At 42.0% G+C, this 24,454-nt stretch overlaps 1 long non-coding RNA gene across 2 annotated transcripts in view; it reads right to left on the bottom strand.

Annotated features, from left to right (window-relative positions):
- Positions 1 to 21,703: 21,703 nt before the first annotated feature.
- LOC127009311 (uncharacterized) overlaps positions 21,704 to 24,454 on the bottom strand; it is a 55,056-nt gene continuing 52,305 nt past the window's right edge. The window contains exons 2-3 of one of the 2 annotated variants that reach the window (XR_007761841.1): positions 23,233 to 23,927; positions 21,704 to 22,955 (exon numbers count right to left, since the gene is read on the bottom strand). This is a non-coding gene — a long non-coding RNA (uncharacterized LOC127009311). The remainder of the gene's footprint in view (positions 22,956 to 23,232; positions 23,928 to 24,454) is intronic. The other variant, XR_007761842.1, reaches the window with a different exon arrangement.

The raw sequence follows: 24,454 nt of genomic DNA, 5'->3' as shown, positions 1-24,454 counted from the left end.
GTGGGTTTTGTTTTTTGTGTGTGTTTTTCAGTTTTGTTTTCCTTATTCTCGTTTCTGTGTGTGTGTGTGTGTGTGTGTGTGTGTGTGTGTGTGTGTGTGTGTGTGTGTGTGTTTGTATTTTCTTTCTGCCTGTGTGTGTATATATATGTGTGTATGTCATGCTTCCCTTGTTACCGCTGCGCGCGCGTGTGTGTGTGTGTGTGTGTGTGTGTGTGTGTGTGTGTGTGTGTTCGTCTGTCTGTCCCCATCCACCTACTTGACCCACTATCCAACTTTGGGAAGACGAACTTGTATCAGGATTCACGGCTCCCTAACTCCCCTCCAAAGTGTGGGCCGCGGGAATGAAACACTGAAGAGGCGGCGGCTTCCTGTAGCGCTCTTACGTATTGCTCCCCGCGAGGCCGCAAGGGATCGTAAACCACACAGTAAAGGGAGAGTGTGGCGGAATAAAAAGTTGGTTATGATGAATATACGTAACGCGAGGCCTCTATTATGTAACGGAAGAAAGTGATGGTAGTTACTGAGGTGGTTGTTTCTCGCCTTTTGAAAGAGTTTAAGTCGTAGGAAGGAGGAATATAGTAGGAGTTTTTTTTAAAGCGTTGGAAGTAGTTAAAGTTGGTAGAAACGAATATCCAAAACGTGAGGATTATATTAAATAGAGAAAATTGCGTATAGTTATAGAGGTGTCTGAGACTCCCCTTTTGAGAGAGTTTAAGTCGTAGGAAGGAGGAACATAATAGGAGTTTTTTTAAATTGTTGGAAGCAGTTAAAGTTGGTAAAAATGAATATCCTAAATGTGAGGATTATATTAAATAGAGAAAATTGCGTGTAGTTATAGAGGTGTCTGATATTCCCCTTTTGAGAGCTTTTAAGTCGCAGGAAGGAGGAACATAATAAGAGTTTTTTTTAAAGTGTTGGAATCCGTTAAAGTTGGTTGAAATGAATATTCAAAACGTGAGTATTATATTAAATAGAGAAAATTGCGTGTAGTTATAGAGGTGTCTGAAAATCCCCTTTTGAGAGAGTTTAAGTCGCAGGAAGGAGGAAATACAGTATCAGGCTTTTTCTTTACAGTAATATAAGCAGTATGTCGAAGTGGCAGTTGGTAATAAAGAATATACGTATAACGCGAGGCCTCGATTTAAGTAAAGAAAAGACGAAGTGTAATTCCAGAGGTTACTGATACTTCTTTTTGTGAGAGTTTAAGTCATAGGAAGGCGGAAATACTGTAGCAGGCTTTTTTATTTTATTTATGGAATCAGCTGAGGTGAAAAAGCGAAACCGAAATAATAACAAAAGCCCGCTGCCCGAGTTTACCAGTGGAAGGGATGAAAAATGGAAGCACACCGGTTAGCTAGCTCGCATAACTTAAGTGGATTGCATCAGCTGACTTGAAAGCTTTGTGTAGCGAGCTTGGGGCCTCATACACTTAGGAAGTCATGACGAGCAGTGAGCGATGAAAGGTAGCCGGCGAAGCAACACTGCGGCGGACTAATGAAAGGTTAAGATAGTTAGTTAGAGAGAAGAGAAGGAAGTAGATTAGCAATAGGCGATCAAAGGTGAACCAGAGAAGCTACACCGGCGGATTAATGAAAGGCTGAAGGTATAGACAGTTAGAGAAGGGAATGAAGTAGTAGATGAGCAATAGACGATGAATGATAAACCAGAGAAGGAACATCGCGGCGGACTTGAGGTTGAAGGTTGAGTAGAACCAGAGAAGCAACACTGCGGCGGACGAATGAAAGGCTGAAGGTATAGTCAGTTAGAGAAGGGAATGAAGTAGTAGATGAGCAATAGACGATGAATGATAAACCAGAGAAGGAACATCGCGGTGGACTTAAGGTTAAAGGTAGATAGTTAGAGTAGAAAAGGGAATGAAGTAGATGAGCAATAGACGATGAATAATAAACCAGAGAAGGAACATCGCGGTGGACTTGAGGTTGAAGGTAGATGGCTAGAGTAGAGAAAAAGTAGATGACCACTGCACGATGAAAGACTGGCAGATAAGCAACATTGCGGCGGAGTTATTAAAAGGTTGAAGGTAGTTAGTAAGAGAAGAGAGAAAAGTAGACACCCACTGAGGGATAATGGAGTATAGCGAAGGACTTATTGATAGTTACAGAAGAGAAAGTATATGGGCAGTAAGCGATGAAAGGTAACCAGAGAAATACGTTGCGAAGAATTTAGGGTTGAAGATAAGTAGTTAGTGAAGAGAGAATGAAGTAAATGAGCACTAAGAGATGATAAAGGGAAGTCGGAGAAGAACATTGTGAAGTACTTAGTAAAGGTAGATAGGTAGATAGTTAGAGAAGAGAAAGCAGTGAATAGTGAACAATAGGGTTGAGAGATAAGGAAGTGAAACGGCATTGTAGTGAAATTACTAAATGTACATGGAAGGTAGTTAGTTAGTTAGTTAGAGAAGAGAGAAACGTAGATTAGAAGGACTTACGACTCATCTTATGTTTTGATGAGCTTGCTGTGCTAAAATATCTGCAGCTTCTTTTTTTTTTAAAGTTAAGTTTTAAGTATATTTCCATATTCTATTCATTCTTTATCATTATTTTTTTCTAGGCCTACTCATCTTCTGTTTTGACGACCTTGCTGTACTAAAATATCTGCAGTTTCTTATTTTTATTTTTTATTTTGAGTTAAGTTTTAAGTGGTGGCAGGGCTGTTTAGTATATTTCCATTGTCTATTCATTCTTTATTACTATTTTCTTCCACTCATCTTCTGTTTTGACGAGCTTGCTGTACTAAAATTGAAATATCTGCAGTTTATTTATTTTTATTTCTAAGTCAAGTTATAAGTGTTGGTAGCGCTGTTAAGTATATTTTTTTCACTTTTTACTCAGTTTTTATTATTATCACTTTTTCCACGTCTATTCAAAGTCCTCCTCAGATACGTGCGTGTTTGCGAGCCTCATTAAAACCATTCTCGATGTGTTGTCTCTCTGAACATCCCTCATTTATACGATATATTTACCCACGGAGGAGAAAGAAGAGGCGACTGTTGACTCACTTATACTCCGCCCGAAAAGAAAAGAAAAAAGAGCGGGAAAAAAGGGAAGCGAAATGGAAAGCAAATAACCTCGTGCACGGAAAAGCGTCTCGTCGCCTCTCAGGTAAATAAAATGTTCGGTATTTCTTTTCACTTTGATGTCGGATTTTTTTTTTTTTTTTTTTGTGTGTGTAAAGGATGGCAAGGAGTGAGTAATTGGGTGATGGTGATGATGGTAATGATTGGTGATAAGGGGAACGATGATGTGATGAATGTAGGATTAACCAAACGAAGGTAATTCCCATGTAGCGAAAATAATAGAAGGATACAGTTAAGAGAAAAGAATGGAAGAAGCTGTAGAAAAAAAGATATTTGTTTGTGAAGATGGTGATGATGAAAAAGACGAAGTAGAAGAAGGAAGAAGAAAATAAGAAAAAGAAGATGAGAAAAGCAGAATTTGTGGAGATGATGATGATGAAGACGAAGAGGAAGGAGTAGGAAGAAAAGAAGAAAAAGATGAGGAGAAAAACAGAAGAAGAAAGCAGGGGATGATAGTGACGGGAAAATAAGACGAAGAGGAAGGAGGAGGAGGAAAAGAAGAAAAAGAAGATGAGGAGAAAAGCAGAAGAAAGCAGGGGATGATAGTGACGGTAAAATAAGACGAAGAGAAAGGAGGAGGAAGAGAAGATGAAGAAAAAAAAAGAAAACGAAAAATGGAGGAAGCAAATAATGATGATAAAATATAAAAGGAGAAAAATGGAAAATAAATAAAAGAAGGAAAAGAGGGAGAATGCTAAAGTAAGGGAAAGAGGAAAAGAACCGACATTGCTCATTAGTGTGAATAATTGACATAGACGAGTGTGTGTGTGTGTGTGTGTGTGTGTGTGTGTGTGTGTGTGTGTGTGTGTGTGTGTGTGTGTGTGTGTGTGTGTTTGAAAGTTTATATTGGTGTATGTAAAAACTAAATTAATGCACTAAAAATAGAAGTTATATTTTTAATCAGTACGTTTTTTTTAAGTTAACGTAAACACACACACACACACACACACACACACACACACACACACACACACACACACACACACACACACACACACACACACACACACACACACACACACACACACACACACACACACACACACACAAGAAACGGTGAATAAGCCTCTTCCTTGGGACTATTCTTGTTGCTGCCAAATGGATCTCCTTCTCTGTGCCAACTAAGGAAGGCTTCATTTTATATATTCCCATTTTTATTTTTTTTATTTTACTCAACTTTTCTTTATCATATCGTCGAAAGGTTCAGAGGTTTCGGTTTATATTTATACTTTTCTCGCATTTACTCTGCATTATTTTTAAGTTCTTTTTTATGTTTATTCTCCATACATGTGTCTGAATTGTATGTGATTTATAATTGGAACAGTCTTGGTAGTCATGTCGTGAGTGCCAATACGATAGATAGATTCAAAAAGAGGTCAGATAAATTCATGGATGGTGAGGTTAGGTGGGGTTAGGTTTACAGGACCCGTTATGTGTACTCCTACCAGCCTCTTGTAGACTCCTAACGTTCTTTCTGCTTCTTCTTTTTCTACTTCTTTTTTTTCTTGTTTTCTTCTGCTTCTTGTTCTTTTTCTTTCCTTACTATTCTTATCTTTCTTCCTTTCTTCCTCTTCTTCTTCTTCTTCTTCATTGCTATTCCATTTTTCTCACCTTTTACTATCCTTTTCTTCTTCCTCCTTTTCCTCCTATTCTTTTTCTTCTTGTTTTTCTTCTTCTGCTTTATCATGTATATTTTTTATGGTTTGCTATTTATTAGTTGTCTGTAATCTAGTCCCTCATCATATACTTCAATCTCTATATATCATTCATTTACCTTCTGTTGTTCTTTACCTTTTATCTCTTTTATCTTTTTTTTTTACCTATTTTTTTACTTGGTGCAAAATATTATAAGTAGCAAAAATGTGAGCCATCTAAAGCACACCAACTACTTTTTCTTTCTTTTTCTTTCTTTTTTGGGGGGACAAGCTCAAGAAAAACGTAAGGAAAGAACAATAAAGACTAACCGGATTTTTGAGGCACAAAGTTCGGTAACGCAAACAGGGTCTCGGATTTTCCTTCAGCACAGCACCGCCACTTTTATCATCCTCCTCTCCTTTCCACCTCCTCCTCCTCCTCCTCCTTCTCCTCCTCCTCTTCTTCTTCTTCTTCTTCTTTCTTACGTCCCAATCAACTTCCTTTGCCTCTTTTCCTTCCTCCGCCACGCTCTTTGCTTTCCTTTCTTTGTCTTCCATCATTATGACACACACACGCACACACACACACACACACACACACACACACACACACACGAGATCGTATCGTCACACGTTTTTTTTTTTTTTTTTTTCATCCAATAATTTGTGGGAGAGAGAGAGAGAGAGAGAGAGAGAGAGAGAGAGAGAGAGAGAGAGAGAGAGAGACTTCACTGGCAGATGTTTAGTTTTAGTTTATTTTTTCCTTTCCTATTTTCGTTTATTAGTAAAAGTGCGACTCATTTTCCTTAAAGAGACGTTTTGGGGATATTTTTGGTGTGTTATTATTAGTTGTAGTATGAAAAGTAGTTTGTAATAGTAGTAGTAGTAATAGAAGTAGTAGTAGTAGTAGTAGTAGAAGTAGTAGTAGTAGAAGTAGTATTCCATTAGCTTTTACCGAACCCATAACCACCCTCTCATCTCCTCCTACTCCTCCTACTCCTCCTCCTCCTCCTCCTCCTCCTCCTCCTCTATTCCACCACTTACACTACAATTTCTAACTCCTCCTCTTTCCCCTCTTCTTCATCCTTTGGATTCAGATTAACTTAAACACTGAGAGGAGGAGGAGGAGGAAGGGGAAGGGAAGGCGAGAGAGGGAAGCGGATAGTATTAAATAGAGATAATTTTCAACTCGGTGGCTGACCAGAAACAGAGAGAGAGAGAGAGAGAGAGAGAGAGAGAGAGAGAGAGAGAGAGTAATTATTTAACTGATCATCTGTACACATCTTGCCCTAAATTCATCGTTTCCTCGTACCTTACATTTTTTTACACACACACACACACACACACACACACACACACACACACACACACACACACACACACACACACACACACACACACACACACTGATGATTAAAACTGAATGATATTAATATTCCTCAATGATTTAGTATTTAAGTTCGAAAGTAAAATAGTTGAAAAGATTAAAAAAAGGTGAATTACGAGGAAGGGAAAGGGAAGAGGAAGAAGAAGAAGAAGAAGAAGAAGAAGAAGAAGAAGAAGAAGAAGAAGAAGAGTAAGCGTAAGAGATGCACCAAGAAGGTAGACATCAAACCAAAAAAAAAAAAAGAAGAAAGAAGAAAGCGAGAATAGGCAATGATAATTAACAGAGAAAAAGAACAGAGACGAGGACGTTGAATGAATGAAGAAAGAGAAAGAGAGAACAGGTAAAGACAAAGAGAAGCAGAAGACGAAGAAAAAAGAAAAGAAAACCCATAAATTAAACCAAAGAAGAGAAAGACGGCGAAGAAAAAGAGGAGAAAGAGAAGGAGGAGGAACACAACGACGAGGACGAGGAAGAGGAGAAGGAAGAAGAGTGCAAGAAGAACGAGGAGCAGGAGGAGGAAGAGGAAGAAGAAGAAGAAGAAAGACGATGAAGATTATGGAAAGCAGAAGGCGAAGGAGGAACACTAGGACGACGAGCAGGAAGAGGAGGAGGAAGAAGAAGAAGAGAATGCAAGAAGAACAAAGACGATGAAGAGAAAGAGAAACATTGGAGGAGGAGGAAGAAGAAGAAAGACATGAAGAGAAAGAGAAACAAAACGCGAAGGAGGAACACAAGGACGACGAGCAGGAGGAAGAGGAGGAAGAAGAAGAAGAAGAGAACGCAAGAAGAAGAAAGACGATGAAGAGAAAGAGAAACATTGGAGGAGGAGGAAGAAGAAGAAAGACTATTAAGAGAAAGAAAAGCAGAAGGCGAATGAGGGACACTAGGACGACGAGGAGGAGGAAGAAGAAAAGAATGCAAGAAGAAGAAAAACGATGAAGAGAAAGAGGAACATAAGAAGAAGAAAGACTATGAAGAGAAAGAGAAGGAGAAGGCAAATGAGGCACACTAGGACGAGGAGGAACAAGACGAGCAGCAGGAGGAGGAGGAGGAAGAGGAGGAGGAGGAGGAGGAGGAGGAAGAGAAGAGACTGTTTTCCTCCCATGATTTCCTTGCCGCTCGCTTCACCGCCTGCGCCTGTCAACATGTTTGCTGGTGGGTATTCCGGCGGTCGAGAAATATATAGCAACAATAGATCAGAGCAGGAGACAAATTTTCCAGAACTGGCGACGACGGGAGAGAGAGAGAAGGCGAGGAGGAGGAGGAGGAGGAGGAGGAGGAGAGTGAGTGTGGGTAACGTGTGGGGATTTAGATGAAGGTAAGAAGATGGGACAGGTGTTAAAGGAGATGATGATGATGAAGAGGAGAAGGAGGAGGAGGAGGAGGAGGAGGAGGAGGAAACAAGAGATGGGGTGTTGTATTTTTTGGAGGGCTTAATTAACGTAGGGAATAGAGAGAGAGAGAGAGAGTACGTGTGTTCGTTTGTTATTTCGTTATTACTTTGTGCTTCTGTCTCTGGTATACATCTCTCTCTCTCTCTCTCTCTCTCTCTCTCTCTCGTTCTCATTATTTTCGTTCGTCTTTTCATTTTTTTCTCTCCTCTCTCTCTCTCTCTCTCTCTCTCTCTCTCTCTCTCTCTCTCTCTCTCTCTCTCTCTCTCTCTCTCTCTCTCTCTCTCTCACTCTCTCTCTCTCTCTCTCTCTCTCTCTCTCTCTCTCTCTCTCTCTCTCTCTCTCTCTTCTCTCTCTCTCTCTCTCTCTTCTCCTCCTCCTCCTCCTCCTCCTCCTAGTCCTCCTAGACCTCCTCCTCCCCCTCCTCCTCCTCTCCCCCCTCCTCCTCCTCCTCCTCCTCCTCCTCCTCTTCATTCCCCCTCCCTTTTACATCTTACTCTCTTCCCTTCTGACTCAACTTCCACCCCCTTCCTTTTCTCCCGCCTCCTCCTCCTCCTCCTCCTCTTTCATCTCCTTAGGTTACTCTTCCTCCATTTCTGACAATCTTACACCTCCAGCCTCCTCACTCCTCCTTCCTTTTTCTCTGATTACTTAATTCAGTCTTCCTCTCCCTCCCCTTCCCCTTCCTCCTACTTATTCTCCTTATCCTCTTAGTCCTGGTTTCTTCCTCTCCTTCCTTCCTTGGCCTTCTTAGTTTTGAATATTTCTCTTCTTTCTCCTTCTTTTCTTATTCTCCTTTAGTTCTCTATTCCTTATGTTTAAGTGATAATGAATTTGCTTCCTTTCGTCTTACGCTTTTAGGATGATCTTCTTTATTCTCCTCCTCCTCTTTTTATTCCCCCTCTAATTCTCACTTCTTCGCCTTTATAATGTTGATAATAGCTTTTTTTTATCATAAAGAAGTAAATGTGTATGTGTGTGGGGGGCGGGGGGGGGGGGGGGAGTGTGTATGTGTGTGCGTGTGTATTTGGGTGACTGCGCTCAAAGACTAATAACAAAGTATTTGAATGTTTTTAGCAACTATTCGCTCGTAATCAAATCGCATTATCGGGTGTTCGTTGTGGCGTGCGCGTGTGTTTGTTGTTTCAGTGTTTCCTCCCCGCCGCCTCCTCTCAAAGCTGCCTGGCCGCGTGGCGTTCTTTGAGGCGCGATCAAAGAATATATCCTTTTGTTCTGCTTCGCTCACGACCGGAATTATGCGACAGTCTGGTTAGTCCGTCTCGAATCACGATATTATTGGCTTGTGTGTGTGAATGTGGGATTTCTCTTTCTCTTGGTTTCTTTCTTTCCCTTTTTCGATATACTTATCTATCTGTATCTATCCGTCATTCTCCGTCTCTCTGCTTCTATGTTTTTTTATGTCTGTGTGTGTATTTTTTATGTATTTTTTATGGATGGTTTTTTTTTTTTGTCTGTATGTATTTTTTTGTGTATGTATTTTTGTATATGTATTTTTTCTTTATCGATCTACTTATCCATCTGTCATTCTCCGTCTCTCTGCTCCTCTCTCTTTTCTGTCTGTGTATGTATTTTTTGTTGGTGTCTGTGTATGTTATTCTGCTTCTCTTTATAGTTTGCCTGTCTTTCTGTTTGTCTGTCTGTCTCATTTTCTTCTTTTCTCTTAAAAAATCGATATTCATCTCTTTGTATCTATGAATGTGTCTTGTCTTTGTTTTTGTTTTCTTTTTTCTTTTAATCTTTCGGGTTTTTTTTCATTTTTCATTTATACTCAATGTTCATCTCTAGGTCTATTTATGTACTATGTGTGTCTTGTCTTTGTCTCATTTTATTTTCTCTCTTTTAACCTACGTTGATCTCGTTTATATCTTTTCTGTCCTTTTCTATCAATGACTATCTCTTTGGGCACGTCTTTATAAGTTTCTGCCCGGTATTATAAGTCACTTTCGCTTCTCACATCAGCTATTTCTAAAGGTCAAAGAGGGGGGCAATCGGGTTCCAATGAGTGTTTCTTTAGGTTCCCGGTACAGAGGAATGGTCAGACTATCACCAAGGCCATAAAACTTCTCCTGGAAATGCCCACAACTCCTACGAAAGCCTTGTCAAATATGTGTTCTTGGGCGACGAAATGTCTTATAAAACGACCCTGTGTGTCTGTCTGTCTCTTATTTGTTTTTCTTTATTCTGTCTTTCACCTTTTCGTTTCTCTTTAAATCCATATTCATCTCTCTTTATACTTGTTCTATTTTTTCTTTCTTCCGTCATTATATTTACCTGTCATTATTGTTTTTTTTTTACCCGTCAGAACCTCACCACCACCACCGCCGCCTTGCCATCCACACACCTCTTTAAATCTATGTTCATTTCTCTTTATACCTGTTCTATCTGTTCTTCCGTCACTCTCTATACTTACCTGTCATTATTTGTTTATACTTCCCCGTCAGAGGCCTCTCCACCACCACCACCGCCCCCTCCTTGCCCTCCACACACCGACCAAAGCCCCGCGCGTGTAAGAATCTCGTCAGGCTTCCTCGCCCCCACACGGTAACCTCCACTAAGCGATAAACTTTCCGCCAACTTTTGTTCCCCGTGACGCGAGGAAAGTGAGGAATTACTGATACCTGAAGCCCTCCTGCGCTGCGGCCCTCCTTCGACCCCGGAACTCTAGGTAAATATTTGTGGCGCGCCAGTGTGTTTTGGCCTTGGAATTTTCTTGATTTTTTTCTGGATTTTCTTGATTTTAGTCTTGAATTTTTCTTTATTTTGCTTGATTTTTTCTTGATTTTTTTTTCTTGATTTTTTTCTTGATATCCTTTTTTTCTTGTTTTTTTTATTCTCTTCGTGATTTTCTTGATTTTTTCTTGATTATCTTGGATTTTTTCTTGATTTTCTTGATTTTTTCTTGATATTCTTTTTTTTCTTGATTTTTTTTCGTGGGCGTCATTTCAGGTTTTAATTTTGGTTGGTAGTGATTTTTTTTCTTGATTTTTTTTCGCGAACGTCATTTCTGGTTTTATTTTTGGTTGGTGATTATTATTTTTCTTTCTGTTTCTCACGTCATACGTTCTTTCCTATTTTCTTTCTCTTCCTATCGTGCTTTCTACCCTTCTACCTACCTACCTATCTATCTATCTCTCTATCTATATCATGTAAGTTTTTTGTTCTCTCTTGAATTTTGTTTGTTTAAAAAAAATTCTAAGCCGCAATTAAGGGAGGAAAAAAAGGTGAAAAAAGGTTATTAATGGATTTTTTTTATTTTTTTTATTTTTATATTATTATTTTTTTTTTTTTTCCATGGTTAGGAGCCGCGGTCTTGTCCCGTCTTTGGTGAGTGTCGTTATGTGGCTTCGTCGCTGTGTCGTGGCTTCCCTATTGGTGTTGAATAGGAAATACGATGATTTTTGTATTATGGGAAGGTCCGTCTATGCCTCCACGTTATTCAGCAAAGAGCAATGGATGGTGGTAATGTATTAATCTATAGTGAGGTCTGATAGAACCGCTAGCTGGCAGGAAATCATGGTAGAAGTATGTTTTCTTCCTCCTTTTTCTCCTCCTCCTCTTCCTCTTCCTCATCTTCCTCTTCCTACATCTCATTCTCTTTTCCCGTCTTTCTCCTCCTCGGTCTAATTTATGGGCTTTCTTTTCTTCTTCGTGTTCTCCTTCCTCTTTCGTTCCTTTTCTCTCTCTCTCTCTCTCTCTCTCTCTCTCTCTCTCTCTCTCTCTCTCTCTCTCTCTCTCTCTCTCTCTCTCTCTCTCTCTCTCTCTCTCTCTCTCTCTCTCTCTCTCTCTTCATTCATTCCCTCATTTCTCGTCTCTGTTCTTCTCCGTTTATTAGTGTTCTCTGTTCTCACTTTCGTCTTATGCTTCCCTGACTCTTATAACGAAGTCTGGGAGAACCGCTACGTAGAATTATGTGCAAGTTTTTTTTTTATTTCTCCATCTGTGTTCATCCCTGTATCTGTTCACTCCTCTCTCATCTATCCGGGACTATCTATTTCTATGTGTCATTACAGTAAGTTTGTGTGCCTGTGTCTCTAGTTTATCTTCCCTTTTCTGTCACATTATCTTTTCTCAATCTTTGTTTTTCTTTTTTTATATTATGTCCTATCCATTTCTCCTTTTCCATCTTTTCTTTTTCTGTCTCACTCTTTCTTCTCTCTCTTAATTTTTGTTCCTCCTTTTATATTCCTATCCTTTTCTTCTTTATTTATGTCCTATCCTCTTTTTTTCCATTTCCATCAGTGACTATCTTTTCATACACGTCTTTATTTGTTTATTTGCTATCATCACCGGTTCTTATAACAAAGTCTGCCAGAACCGCCATTTGGAACCAGGCACATGCTCCGGCCGTTCTTTGATCCCCTGATTAGAAAATGGGAAGCCTTTCAGAACCGACGTCGCGTTATTCAGGGCCTGACAGGAAAAATCACGGCCGCTTAATAAAACATAAAGGAAATCGAAGACTAATTACGCGAGAGGTTTTACCTGCGCCATAATTTTCATATTGTAAACTTTTTTTTTATGGACGTTGCCTCCACATTATGCCTGATTGATTTACTTATCATAGCTGAAGGCAAAGTTTGGGGCATATACGATATAGCTTCGCGTTTCTTCAGAGCTTATGTCAGTCAGTTCCGCCCTTAAGCCTGTGGTTGGTAAGAACGTGCTACCCCGGGACACAGGACAAGGGGGACATCCGGGCTACCTCAGTTTACCTTCCTCAGGTGTCCCCAGGTACCAGAAGTCTGCGCCGTACCCACCCCATACCGCAGTACATATCGTCACCCTCATAAAAGAATTGCTTTAGTCATTTTCAGCGATTTCCAGGTTTTTGTCTACATCAATTGTTCATCATGTGACGCCCATTTCTGTATAGTTGCCTTCGTCATTCAGGGCTCAAGTGTTCTAGAATTGGCCTTTTCATTTCTGTCTAAATCTTAAGCCAAATGAGATGATGGCAGTTGTTGTTTTCTGATTTCCTGTAAAGTAGAAATAATGACTTAGGGTCTTTGTTTACGAAGGTGACGATATGCTTACACCCACTCCGCACCCATAAGACTTTTTAACATATGGCTTGTACCCGTAGCGCAGTATCTATGGCCTAACCCAACCCGCCCCCGCCCAGCACCCTCCCTGCACCCACACACACTGTCAGTTGAGAACCCACACCCGTCTTACATACGAGAAGCTGTTCCACGTCTAAGAGAACCGCAGTCACTTGATGGGGGCGAGCCGGGAATCACTCCGCACCGGGACCCAAATTCCCAAACGTATCGGCGCTTCAGTTCGCATGTTAGCAAAGCCTCTCGTAGAAGTTGTTGGGGTATCCATGGACTGTTTTGTGATGCTGGGGATAATTTTACATGATAGGTTTTTACATAATGATAATTTTACATGATGATAATTTTACATGATAATTTTACGTGATAATTTTACATGATGGGTTTTGTGATGCTGGGGATAATTTTAAAGGCGTCTGGATCTTGAACGGGGGAAAAAAACCTTCAAAACCCTGTTAATCTTCTCTGTGGCTTTGGGAAAATTTTACATGATGATAATTTTACATGATGGGTTTTATGATGCTGGGGATAAATTTACAGGCTTCTCGATCTTAAACGGAAAAAAAAACTATTAAATCCCTGTTTCTCTATTCTGTGGCCTTGGGAAAATTTTGCATGATGATAATTTTACATGATAATTTTACATGATAATTTTACATGATGGGTTTTGTGATGCTGGGAATAATTTTACAGGCTTCTGGATCTTGAATGGGGGAAAAAAAAAACTTCAAAACCCTGTTAATTTTCTCTGTGGCTTTGAGAAATACTGGGTATGGGAGTCCGATGCGCGCAAGGATATGGAGACTGAGCGGTAGATAGGGAGCGTTCGTTCTTGGGCTCAGCAGACGCCGGAGCCACGCCATACCCTTTAGTGCCGCGAGGTATTGGCGGAAAGCACGACTTACCCTTTAGAGGAGCCTAGTACGGGAAGGAGTCACTACATACCCTTTAAGGCATACGGGAACCATTTATAATAATATCTCCCATTGGTTTCTATTATTGTTTATTGCTATACTATAATTGCTTTGGCTGTGCTCTTGTGTCCCTCGCCATCAGCATCTCACTTCTCCTCCTTGTCCATTTTTTCTTCCTTATTCTTTTCCTTCTCTTCTTTCTCCTCCATCTCTTAGTCCTCCTTGTCCTTCTCCTTCTACTAATACTTCTGTTTCTCCTCCTGTTTCTCCTCCTCTTCCTCTTCCTCTCTACCTCCTCCTCATATTCACCCTCATCTTCTTCTCCCAGCGACTTCTACGCCTGATGATCCTCTTCTGTTTTCACTTTCCTTCTGCTCCATTTGCCCTTGCCTATCCTCCTCTCCTCTCCTCTCTACTCCTTCTGCTCCTTCTCCTTCTCCTTCTCCTTCTCCAGCAGCAGTGTGGCAGCAGAGACTCATAACTCCGCCATGCAGCATCACCCTCCCCTCACCCCCTCCCTCACCCGCTCTCTCACCCACGCCGTGCAAATTTACCTTCGAGGGCGACGCGGGACTAACGACTGGCGTTGGCGGGGACAAATTTGTATTCCTCGCATGTTTAATTAAGGTCACACCCGCCGGAGGATGAGCCGGGGGGGGACAGGGGAAGGACCTCCATCGTACCCTCCCTTCCTACCATGCCCTCCCTCCACTATACCCTCCCTCCCTTCTCTCTCTCTCTCTGCCATGCCATGTTCTCCTTTCTGCGTGTTATTCTTGGGTCTCCTTGCCATCAGGGTCTTGCTTGCGTGGTGGCTTGAAGGTGGGATGGGAGGGAAGATGTGATGATGGTGGTGGTGGTGGTGGTGGTGTGAAGCATGTGGAAGAGGTGTTTATAATGGTGATGGTCGGTCATGATTTGTCTAACTTATTTTCTTTTTTTAAGGGAGGGAGGGAAGGGTTGATTTTTTTGGGGGGGTGACTTTTTTTTTTTGTGCAGTGTTCGTATGTGCTTATAAATGTTATCTTCCTTCCTTACTTGCCTTTGCTACGTCTCTATGTTTTCTTTCTGTCTCGCAATCATTTATTTTTACTCCTCCTTTCCTCCTTTATTTTCACTATCGACGCATTTACCATAACAAGTCTATATATAAGTACTTATATATAGACTGAAGTGGTAGCGTGCTGGGCCCACATTCACCACGTGATGGACGACACGAGTTCGAATCCCCACGCTACCACCTCGGATTTTTCAGTCACCGCCGAGTGGCTTAAAACTACCCACATGCTGTCCTGAAGACCACCCATCAACCCGGACTCTAGAGGAAACCGTCCAAGAATCAAGAACGACTTCCGGGGGGCAGCATGAGCCAAGAGAAGATGGCGCCACTATAAACACTTGCCTGCGCCATGACGGGCTGGGGCCGAATACCATCCAGGCCCCTCAAGCAAGCCTACCGGCGCAATAGGCGGAGACATAAAAAAAAAAGAATCTAGCTTAATTCTGGGTCTGCTTCTTCTGATCTCTTTTTTTTATGTCCTTGTCTCGTCCTCCTCTTGATCCATTTCTTCATCCTCATCGTCCTTTATTTCTTTGCCCCACCTTATCGTCCCTTCGTTCTTTCTCATTCAACTATTCTTTTTTCTCTTATCTTTCTTTCATTTCTAATCCCCAGCTGCCCCTACTATTGTGTATATTCCCGTCATTCTTTCTTCTCTTCCTTCATTTCTTTCTTCTTCTTTTTTCCAACAAAGGAGACAGCTCAAGGGCACAAAAAAGGAAACAATAATAAAAAAAATTAAAAAAAAGCCCGCTAATCGCTGCTCCTAAAAAGAATCATAAGAGGTGGCCGAAAGAGAGGTCAATTTCGGGAGGAGAGGTGTCCAGATACCCTTCTCTTTCTTCTCTATCTATCTATCTATCTATCTCTATCTCTTTCTCTCTCACGCATCAACAAGCTCAGTAACGTTGATCACTAAGTTTTCTGAGCTTCATACTAGCCCGAGAACTAGAAATGTACCGATTCAAGCGAAGTGTTGCAGTACGGACCGGCAAGTTTATTTTCTCATCCGCCACTGCAACAGCCTTCCCGCAACAGTAGTGTATGCAAAGATGATTAACCCTTTGGATATCGCATTGGCTGTTACTTACTTGCGACGGGAATGAATTGAACGTTATTTTGCGTACGTGTTGAAAGCTATTTTGTTTGTTGTTTAGGTCGTTTCAATGCCTTACGAATATATGGCATCACTAAAGCAGTCTGCGTCAGTATATGCAAATTGGATTTATGGGGTCCACTCCTCTATGCTTTCATGTTTCCTCCTCCTCCTCCTCTATCTCCTCTTCCTCCTACTACTTCTCTTTCTTCTATTTTTCCTCTATCTCCTTCATCCTTCCTTCCTTCTATGTTGCCATGTTTCCCCCTCCTCTTCTGCCTCCTTTTCCTCTATCTCCTTCATCCCTCCTTCCAATTCCCTTGACGTCGTCGTTTTCGTCCTCCTCCTCCTCCTCCTCCTCCTCCTCCTCCACTATTAATTCCTTCCATCTCGCCCTCCGTACCCTCTCCCGCCCTTCCTCCCTCCACCATGCCTCCGTCAGGCGGCTCGTGTGTATAGAGTTTCAAAGGCTCGTATCTTAACAGCGTCCTTTTTGAGGCCCTCTCCCGCCGTCTGACAGGGACATAAGGTCAGGTCGGAGCGAACATTTGCCCAAGAGTGTTGCAGAGAAATTTCGGTCTTTGTGTTGAGGCTGGCGGGCAGTGAGCAGTGAAGGGAGGCGGACTGGCGGGCTGGCGGGCGGACTTGGTGGCTGACAGGTCCTTCCCTTCCCTTCCTTTCCCTTCCCTTCCCTTCCCTTCCCTTCCTTCCCAGCCCTTCCTTCTCTCTCGCGCCGTCCTCCTCTCCCTCTCCGCTGCAGGATTGGTTTGTTATTTAGTCTACTGTTTCCATTAGCTCAGTTTTATCCGAGTTTAATTAAATGTTGTCTAGTTTTTGCTTACTTGTTATTTGCTACATGTTAACCTCACTTAGATTACCTTAGTTAACCATATTCACGGCTGGCGGACAGACAAGCCTTCCCTTCCCTTCCCTTCCCTTCCCAGCCATTTCGTTCCCTCTCGTCCCATCCTCTCCCTATTCGTTCCAGGATTGGTTTGTTACTTAGTTTGCTGTTTCCATCAGCTCAGTTTTGTCCGAGCTTGATTAAGTGTTGTCCATAGTGTTTGCTTACATTTCACTTGCTACATATTCATCTTATTCACGAGGGATATGTGAAAACTCGACGGTCTGATATTTAATGAAACACGTTCCTCCTTGGCTCCCCATTCACGAGTTCCCGTTCCCTACTATTGTGTATATTCCCGTCATTCTTTCTTCACTTCCTCTGTATCTCTTTTTTTTTACAACAAAGGCGACAGCTCAAGGGCACAAAAAAAAATGAAACAATAATAAAAAAAAGCCCGCTATTCGCTTCTCCTAAAAAGAATCCAAAGAGGTGGCCGAAAGAGAGGTACATTCCAATACCCTACATACCCTCCTAGGTACATTCCGCCCCTCATTCAGCTAATACTCCGCCCCCGTCGACCCTCCAACCTTGCGGCCGCCTTCCCTTTGGGCCTCAGCCGCGCGACCCACGCCACGCCAGGGCCGTTGATGGACATTCAGGACGTTGAGGACAGCCAAGAGTTCTGTACAACCACAAGCGACGAAGGTGCGAATTCCAGGGGGGACTTGGGGCAAATATTCTTTTTTTTTCCATTAGACTATTTCCTAACATAATGAGGAAATTAATAGAAGAAACTGAACAATCTAGAATGCTGCAAAATATGTTCTGATAAGACCCTGCCCTGCTTCACCCTAACTCCCCTCACCCTCTTCTCCTTTATTCTCTCTCTCTCTCTCTCTCTCTCTCTCTCTCTCTCTCTCTCTCTCTCTCTCTCTCTCTCTCTCTCTCTCTCTCTCTCTCTCTCTCTCTCTCTCTCTCTCTCTCTCTCTCTCTCTCTCTCTCTCTCTCTCTCTCTCTCTCTCTCTCTCTCTCTCTCTCTCTCTCTCTCTCTCTCTCTCTCTCTCTCTCTCTCTCTCTCCTCTCCTCTCTCTCTCACCCTCCTTTCCTCCTCTCACTCCCCTGTTTCCTCCTCTCACCTTCCCTCCTCTCCCTCTTCCTCCTCTTCCTCCCCTCTCCTCAACCTGCTTTTCCTCTCACTGCCTTTCCTCTCTCACCTTGCCCTCCCTTACCCTTCCTTTCCTTACCCTGCCTTCCCTCTTCACCTTCCTCCCTTGATTCTGCCTCTCACTCTGCCTTCCCTCACCTTGTTTTACCTTACCCTGCCCTCCTAAACCCTATCTTCCCTCTCCCCCTTCCTTCCTTGATTCTGCCTCTCACCCTGCCTTCCCTCACCTTGTTTTACCTTGCCCTGCCATCCTAAACCCTATCTTCCCTCTTCCTGCCTTCCTTCCTTCCTTCCCTTCCCTTCCCTTACTTTACCCTGCCTTCCCTCACCCACCCTGCCTTTCTTCCCTCTCCCTGCCTTCCTTCCTCCCGTCACCTCGCCCTTCCCTTTAAGGAGCCTCGTTTCCATTAGTCATTATTCTCCAGAAACTTAATTATAACGGAATCTAATTTCTGGAGATTCATAATTGGCGTTATTCCCATTGACTCGCTCCCGGGATATTATGTCGTTGAGGAAGATTTTGTCGGCGACCTCATCTCGGGCGGACTTTTCAGACCCTCGAGTCCCCGCTTGCACTCGTCCCTCCCTCGGACCGTCATCCCTCTGGACCAGCGATGCCAGATTGTCGTACTTAGCACATTGTATTTATCAGTACCAGGCCCTAAAACTGTCTCCTCCGCCCCAGTAACTAGATTAACCCGGTAGCAGCGACGGGCCAAATTTGTGGCTTTACCGTGTACCAGCGACGGGCCAGATTTTTGCCATGATATAAACCCCCCAAAAATAGATGATGCATAAGCTGATCACAAATGCTTTGATATGTATTATGAAATGGTTTGAGTGAGTCATGATTTTTTCTCATTTTTCTCGCTTAGAGGGGCCAAAGAAACATTATCCCCGCAGCTACTGGGTTAATTTATAGTTATCGTTGAAATGGTTGATTGTTGATGTTATTTTATAATAGCCAAGTGTCAAGAACCGGTAGATGTAATGAGGTGAATACGATGAACTGGCAACGTTGCTCTGGACCCATCTGTCTTGGAGTCCTGTTTCCCTGGCATCCTCATTTTCGCTGTCAGGACGAGATTCCTTCACAGCGAGTCTTTTTTTAATTAGAGAACCCGTGATGTCCTCAAGAACATTCTCACTTCTCTCCCACTGAGCTATGAACTCCCAAAGGATTATTATATCATCCTTGGGGTTCTTCATTTCGTTGGTACAGAAAGTTATATCCTCCGTGGCTCCATCTTGCTTTGTATCCCTTAGTAACCTTTATCCCCTCGAGGCCTTCAGACACTTCTACTCAAGCCTTTGTGTCCCTCAGGCTTTGTAGTTGTCGCCCTCCTGACCATTGGCCTTTAATGAAACACTCCTCTATTACTCTCTATTCACAAGTTCCCAGCGTGAAGGTTGTTCCCTGATTGGTACTCTCCTTCCCAAATGTACGTCCTCAAGAACATTCTCACTTCTCTCCCACTGAGCTTTGAACTTACAAAGGATCATTATAATTCTTCGGGTTCCTCATTTCGTTGGTACAGAAAGTTATATCCTTCGTAGCTCCAGCTTGCTTTGTATCCCTTCGAGGCCTTCAGACACTTCTACTCAACCCTTTGTAGTTGTCGCCCGCCTGCCCCCAACCTTGGCCTCTAATGAAACACTCCTCTATTACTTTCTATTCACAAGCTCCCAGCGTGAAGGTTGTTCCCTGATAGGTACATTCCTTCCCAAACGTGTCCTTGTGTGTCTTCTTTCCCATCACAAAGTAATATCCGAAGCCCTGAACCCACATCAAGCTGTCTGAAAACATCGCTCCCCTGAACCCTCATATTGCTCGGGCCTTTGTTACAGGTCTTGCCGCCCGTCTAAGATTTGATTCCCAAGTTCTTCAACCCACATTGCTCTTGAAACCCAGAGCTTGAGATTAGATGCTTCCTGGATTCCTTTCTTTGGCTGGGATCTTTTGTTACAATCCTTGGTTCCCTCCCTTCTTGATACCCTTGCGTTCCTTCACTCCAGTCATTTTGTCCTACTCACCAGAAACCTTTACATTACTCTTGGCCTGTGTTGCAATGCCTCTCAATTTTAAAATCCTAAAGCTCTGAACCCAAATCACTCGTCCTTTAAAACTTAGAACCCAAGAGCTACTGCCTCTCAGAACCTTTACTTAATCTGGGACCATTGTTACCGCCCCTTGGTGAAGCATACTCATTCAACCATTTAAATTCTCAGCTCTAAAACGCTGACTTCCAAGAATCTTTTTATTGCCCGAGATCATTGTTACAGCCTCTGAAACCCAGAATCCTAAAACCATTGCCTCTCGAAACCCTTACAAATCCTGGGACCCATGTTACCGCCCCTCTCTGAATCATACTATTCAAATTCAATCATGTAAACTCTAAGCTCTAAAACGATTACTTCCAAGAACCCCTATATAGCCCGAGCTCTTTGTTACAGTCCCTCTATCTCTCCCAAATATCCCTGCGCCCCTCTTTCCCTAATCACCCATTTCCTGACGGCCCTCACCTTGAAACTCTAGCCGGCAGGAGCCCTCACATTCATTACTCGAGGTCTTTGTCACAATCCTTCCCTCCCTACCCAAAACCCTGGACCCCAATCACTCAAACCTTCAACCCGGGAGCTCTGGAATGGTTGCTCGCCTCCAGGACCCCTCACGCTGCTCGGGACCTTTGTTACAACCCGCGGCTCCCCCCCCCCTCGTCACACTTACCTGCCAGGAGCCACAGCAGCGAGGCGACCATCAGGCACAGCCGGCGCCGACACCCGCAGCAAAGTTTCCTGGAATCCATCACGAGGCAGGAGGGCGACGAGGCGGGAGAAAGGCGCGGCGTTGTTGTTCCGCTCCGTATTGGCCCTTCCCTCACTGTGCTGCTTCCCTTCCTTTCTTCCGGCAGCTGAGACGGGCGACGAATAAGCAAGAGAGAAAATGGGAGATGGATAGATAGATAGAGATAGATAGATAGACAGATGAATAGGTAGATAGAGAGATAGAGAGTTAAGAAAAGAGGGAGAATGTGAAAAAAAACGTAAGAATTGAGAGAGAGAAAAAACTACCAGATATAGATAGGTAGATAGTTATATAGGTAGGCAGGTAAATAGATAGATAGATAGAGAGGAAGAAACAGAAAATATGAAAGACCGTACGAAAGTGAGAAACAGAAAGACAAGAAAATTTGAACAGCGAACCAAAATAAAACTTGAAATGACGTCCAACGAAAAAAAAATATTCAAGAAAGAAAAAAAGATTGAGTGCTCTCTTAAAAATACGTGAAAGCCAGGTACGTAGATAAATAAATTAATTAACCTGTGCTGCTGCTGGAAGAAAAAGAGGAGGAGGAGGAGGAGGAAAGGTTTAAGCAAATAAGGGAGAGAGAGAAAGAGAAACCAAATTAAAGCGAATCACAGGAAAGAGAAATGGTAGAGCGAGGCAAATGAATCAGGGAAGAAGGGAAGGAGGAAGGAAGGGGGAAAACGGTAATTGATTCTGGCACGCACATACACACATACGTACACACACACACACACACAAACACACACACGCACACACACACACACACACACACACACACACACACACACACACACACACACACACACAGATAGGTAGATAAAGAGATAGATAGAGAATTAGGGGTCACTCAAACAAAAGGTAGAATAAAAAGCCTCTATAATGAGTCTCAGGTAGGGCAACAGGTGAGCTAAATGAGGGAGCAAAGGTAAGAAAAAACTCAGGTACAAAAGAGAAGACAAGAGAAGAAGAAAACGAAGATGAAGAAGAAAGGTAAAAAATAAGATGTAGAAGTTGTAGACAAAGTAGAAGAAGAAGTAAATGAAAAAGAAAAGGAAGTAGAAGGGAATAAATGAATTAGAAGACGAAGAAGAAGGAGAAAAAAAGAAATTAGTTAAAAGTAGAACGAATAGGAGGAAAGGAAAGAGGGAAGGCAAGTCAAAAATATAAATGTAAAGAGAAATTAGACGTAAAAATGAGAATAAGAGAGAGAGAGAGAGAGAGACTGCCTCGTCTTATTGGAGTTTCAGATTTTCACGCACGTTTTCTGTCTGTGTTGCAAATCCCTCTTATTTTATTTTTTTTCCCTCTCACTTTCGCTCCTCAGGTAAAGAGAATCAGATGTTTTGCACACTTTTTCTCTCCTTTATTCTTCTTTTTCTCTCTTTCTACGTTCTTTTTCCCTTCCTGTTCGTGGTGTTTATTAATTTTATGTCTGTGTTTCTCTCTTCTTCCGTTTATTGTGTTGTTTTAGTCTCCCTGTTTTAGTATATTTGTTTTTTATCTTTTTTCCCGCTTCCTCGCGCGCAGAAACGGGAGAGAGGGAGAGAGAGAGAGGAAAGAGGGCAAGAGAGAGAGAGAGAGAGAGAGAGAGAGAGAGAGAGAGAGCAAGTTGTTGTTTTTTACTCGTGTTTTTTGTTTGTTCAGCTTCCTGGATTTAATTGCAACGGTTCGTCTCAATTTGTTTCGCTTTGCGCCTCACACGCCAGAATTTGCTGTTGTTTTCTCTTCTTTTTCTTGTTTATTTATTTATTCTTGCTCTCACTAAGTACGTATTCCGTTATTATTATTTTCCTATTCTTTTCTTAACACGATTTTACTTTATTTATATTTTTAAGGTCATTAGTTTTTTTCAGTTGTTGTTTTCTTTCTTTTTTTTGTTTATTTCTCCCTTCTTTCTCTCACTAAGTACGAATCCCTATATTATTATTTTCTTCTTCCATTCATTAATTTTTTTTTTCTCTCTTAGGTCGTTAGTTAGTTTTTTTCAGTACTAATCTGTTGCTTTTTTCCCCTTTTCATTTGTGTTCGTCATTCTTTTTCATTATTTTTCTTCGTTCTTTAACACGATTTCACTTTTTCTACTTTTTTTTTTTTTAGGTCATTAGTTATATTTTTTCAGTGTTTTTATGTTGTTGCTTTTTTCCCTTTTCATTTAGATTCGTCATTCTATTATCATCATTTTTCTTTTTGGTTCCGTAACTCGACTTTTTTTGTTTGCTTCTATTTACTTCTTTTTCTTTCTCTTCCGTTTTTTTTTTTTTTTCAGTGTTAATATATTGTTGCTCTTTTTCCCTTTCCATTTGTATCCGTCATTGTTTTATCACTTTTTTTTTCTGCACAGAGTTCATTTCCGGCTCAGCATTTACTTTTAATTAACTGTGCGGTCTTCATGCATATATATTTTTTCCCCTCTATGTTTTTACTTTCTCATATTTTCCAGGCAAGGCAGACAAAATATTTTCAACCTGGATTCACTCCTATTCATTGTCAGAGAGAGAGAGAGAGAGAGAGAGAGAGAGAGAGAGAGAGAGAGAGAGAGAGAGAGAGAGAGAGAGAGAGAGAGAGAGTATATTATATCCCACTGTAATTAAAATCTTCCCTCGTCGTCTTCGTCCTAATGTGTCTATTCAAGTCACACAATTTTTGCGCTAGTTTTTTTCTTTTCCTCCGCCTCTTTTATTCTAAGTCATTCTCACTCTTACGTCACATTCACAACCACCAAAGGAGCAGCAACGTCTTCGCTCACTTTCTCACCTTCAGTAACTCTCCTATTTCATTTTCAGTTCACCTTCGCACGTTTTTTTCAGGTTTTTTCTTTATTTCGTTATTTTTTGGCCGCAGGTTTTACTATCGTCATTTTATTTTACGTTATGGCATTCAGGATTTTCACGTTTCCCTCTTTGTGGCTTTTTAATCCTTTCGTTTTATCTTTTTCATATGTGTGTGTGACCTCAAAGTCCTTCCGTCCTTTCCTTTCCTCTGTCCTGTCTTCTTCCTTTATTCCTTTATTCTTTCCCTTACTTACTCCGTCCTTCGTCTTCTTCTTCCCTTCCTTCCTTCCTTCGGTCACTCACTTCTTCATTCCTTTCTTCACACCGTCCCTCAGTTTCTCCTTCCTTTCTCTATTCCACTCTCCTTACTTCTCTTCCATTCTTCCGTCACTCCATCGTACTCACTTCTCTTTCATATTATCCTCCGTCTGTCCCATTTTACTCCCCTTTCTTCTTTTTTTCCGTCCCACCCACTTCTCTTTCCTTTCGTCCGTCCGTCCCACTCTCCTTCCTTCCTGTCCTTTGCCCGCGTCTCTAAATCTCACTTTCTTTTCTGTGTGCCTTCACGCGCCCTTAACCCTTCCTGTCCTTCCTCACGCGGCCACAGCAGGAAGGCGGGTGTGAGGGAGGGCTGTTCCTTGTCGGTCTGCCTGGCGGGTTGTAGAGTCCGCCCAACCCCTGTGAATGAGGAAAAAGGTGCTCGTTAGGAAGGTGTTAAAATAGAGATGTTAAGAGTAGATATCGTAAAGCAGGGAGGGATGTGGGTAAAAGGACTCAAGAATGGATGTAACAATAGAGGAATGGAGTGCCAAAAAAAGGGTCAAATAAGCTGTAAGGTAAATGTTTTCATCGTATCCTTTGCCATATCTTCTCTCTCCGTGCCCCTGTCATCTAGCATCCAGTCCCATATTCTCGAACGACTTCAGTATTAAAATCAAATACTTCCAAACGCCGTAAAGAAGGTTATGTTCTGATGAGTGTTCTGCATATTCATCATACATAAGCATTGTCAAACTATCACCAAGTTCAGAAACATAACCATGCAAATACTAACACGACCTCTCCGAAGCGTTTGAGAAGATGAGTCTTTTATCCTAATGGTATTGCTTAGGAACCCAGAGATAACTTTTGTATACCTGTTTTCCACCTTTTTTCTTTCTTATATATAGCTTACGAGTAGAGAGCAGGACAAAACTCCATATGAA

This window comes from Eriocheir sinensis, chromosome 40 (genome assembly GCF_024679095.1).
Source record: "Eriocheir sinensis breed Jianghai 21 chromosome 40, ASM2467909v1, whole genome shotgun sequence".
NCBI classification, from domain to species: domain Eukaryota; kingdom Metazoa; phylum Arthropoda; class Malacostraca; order Decapoda; family Varunidae; genus Eriocheir; species Eriocheir sinensis.
Note: the sequence above shows the minus strand (reverse complement) of the source record. Positions and strands in the feature narration are given on the sequence as shown.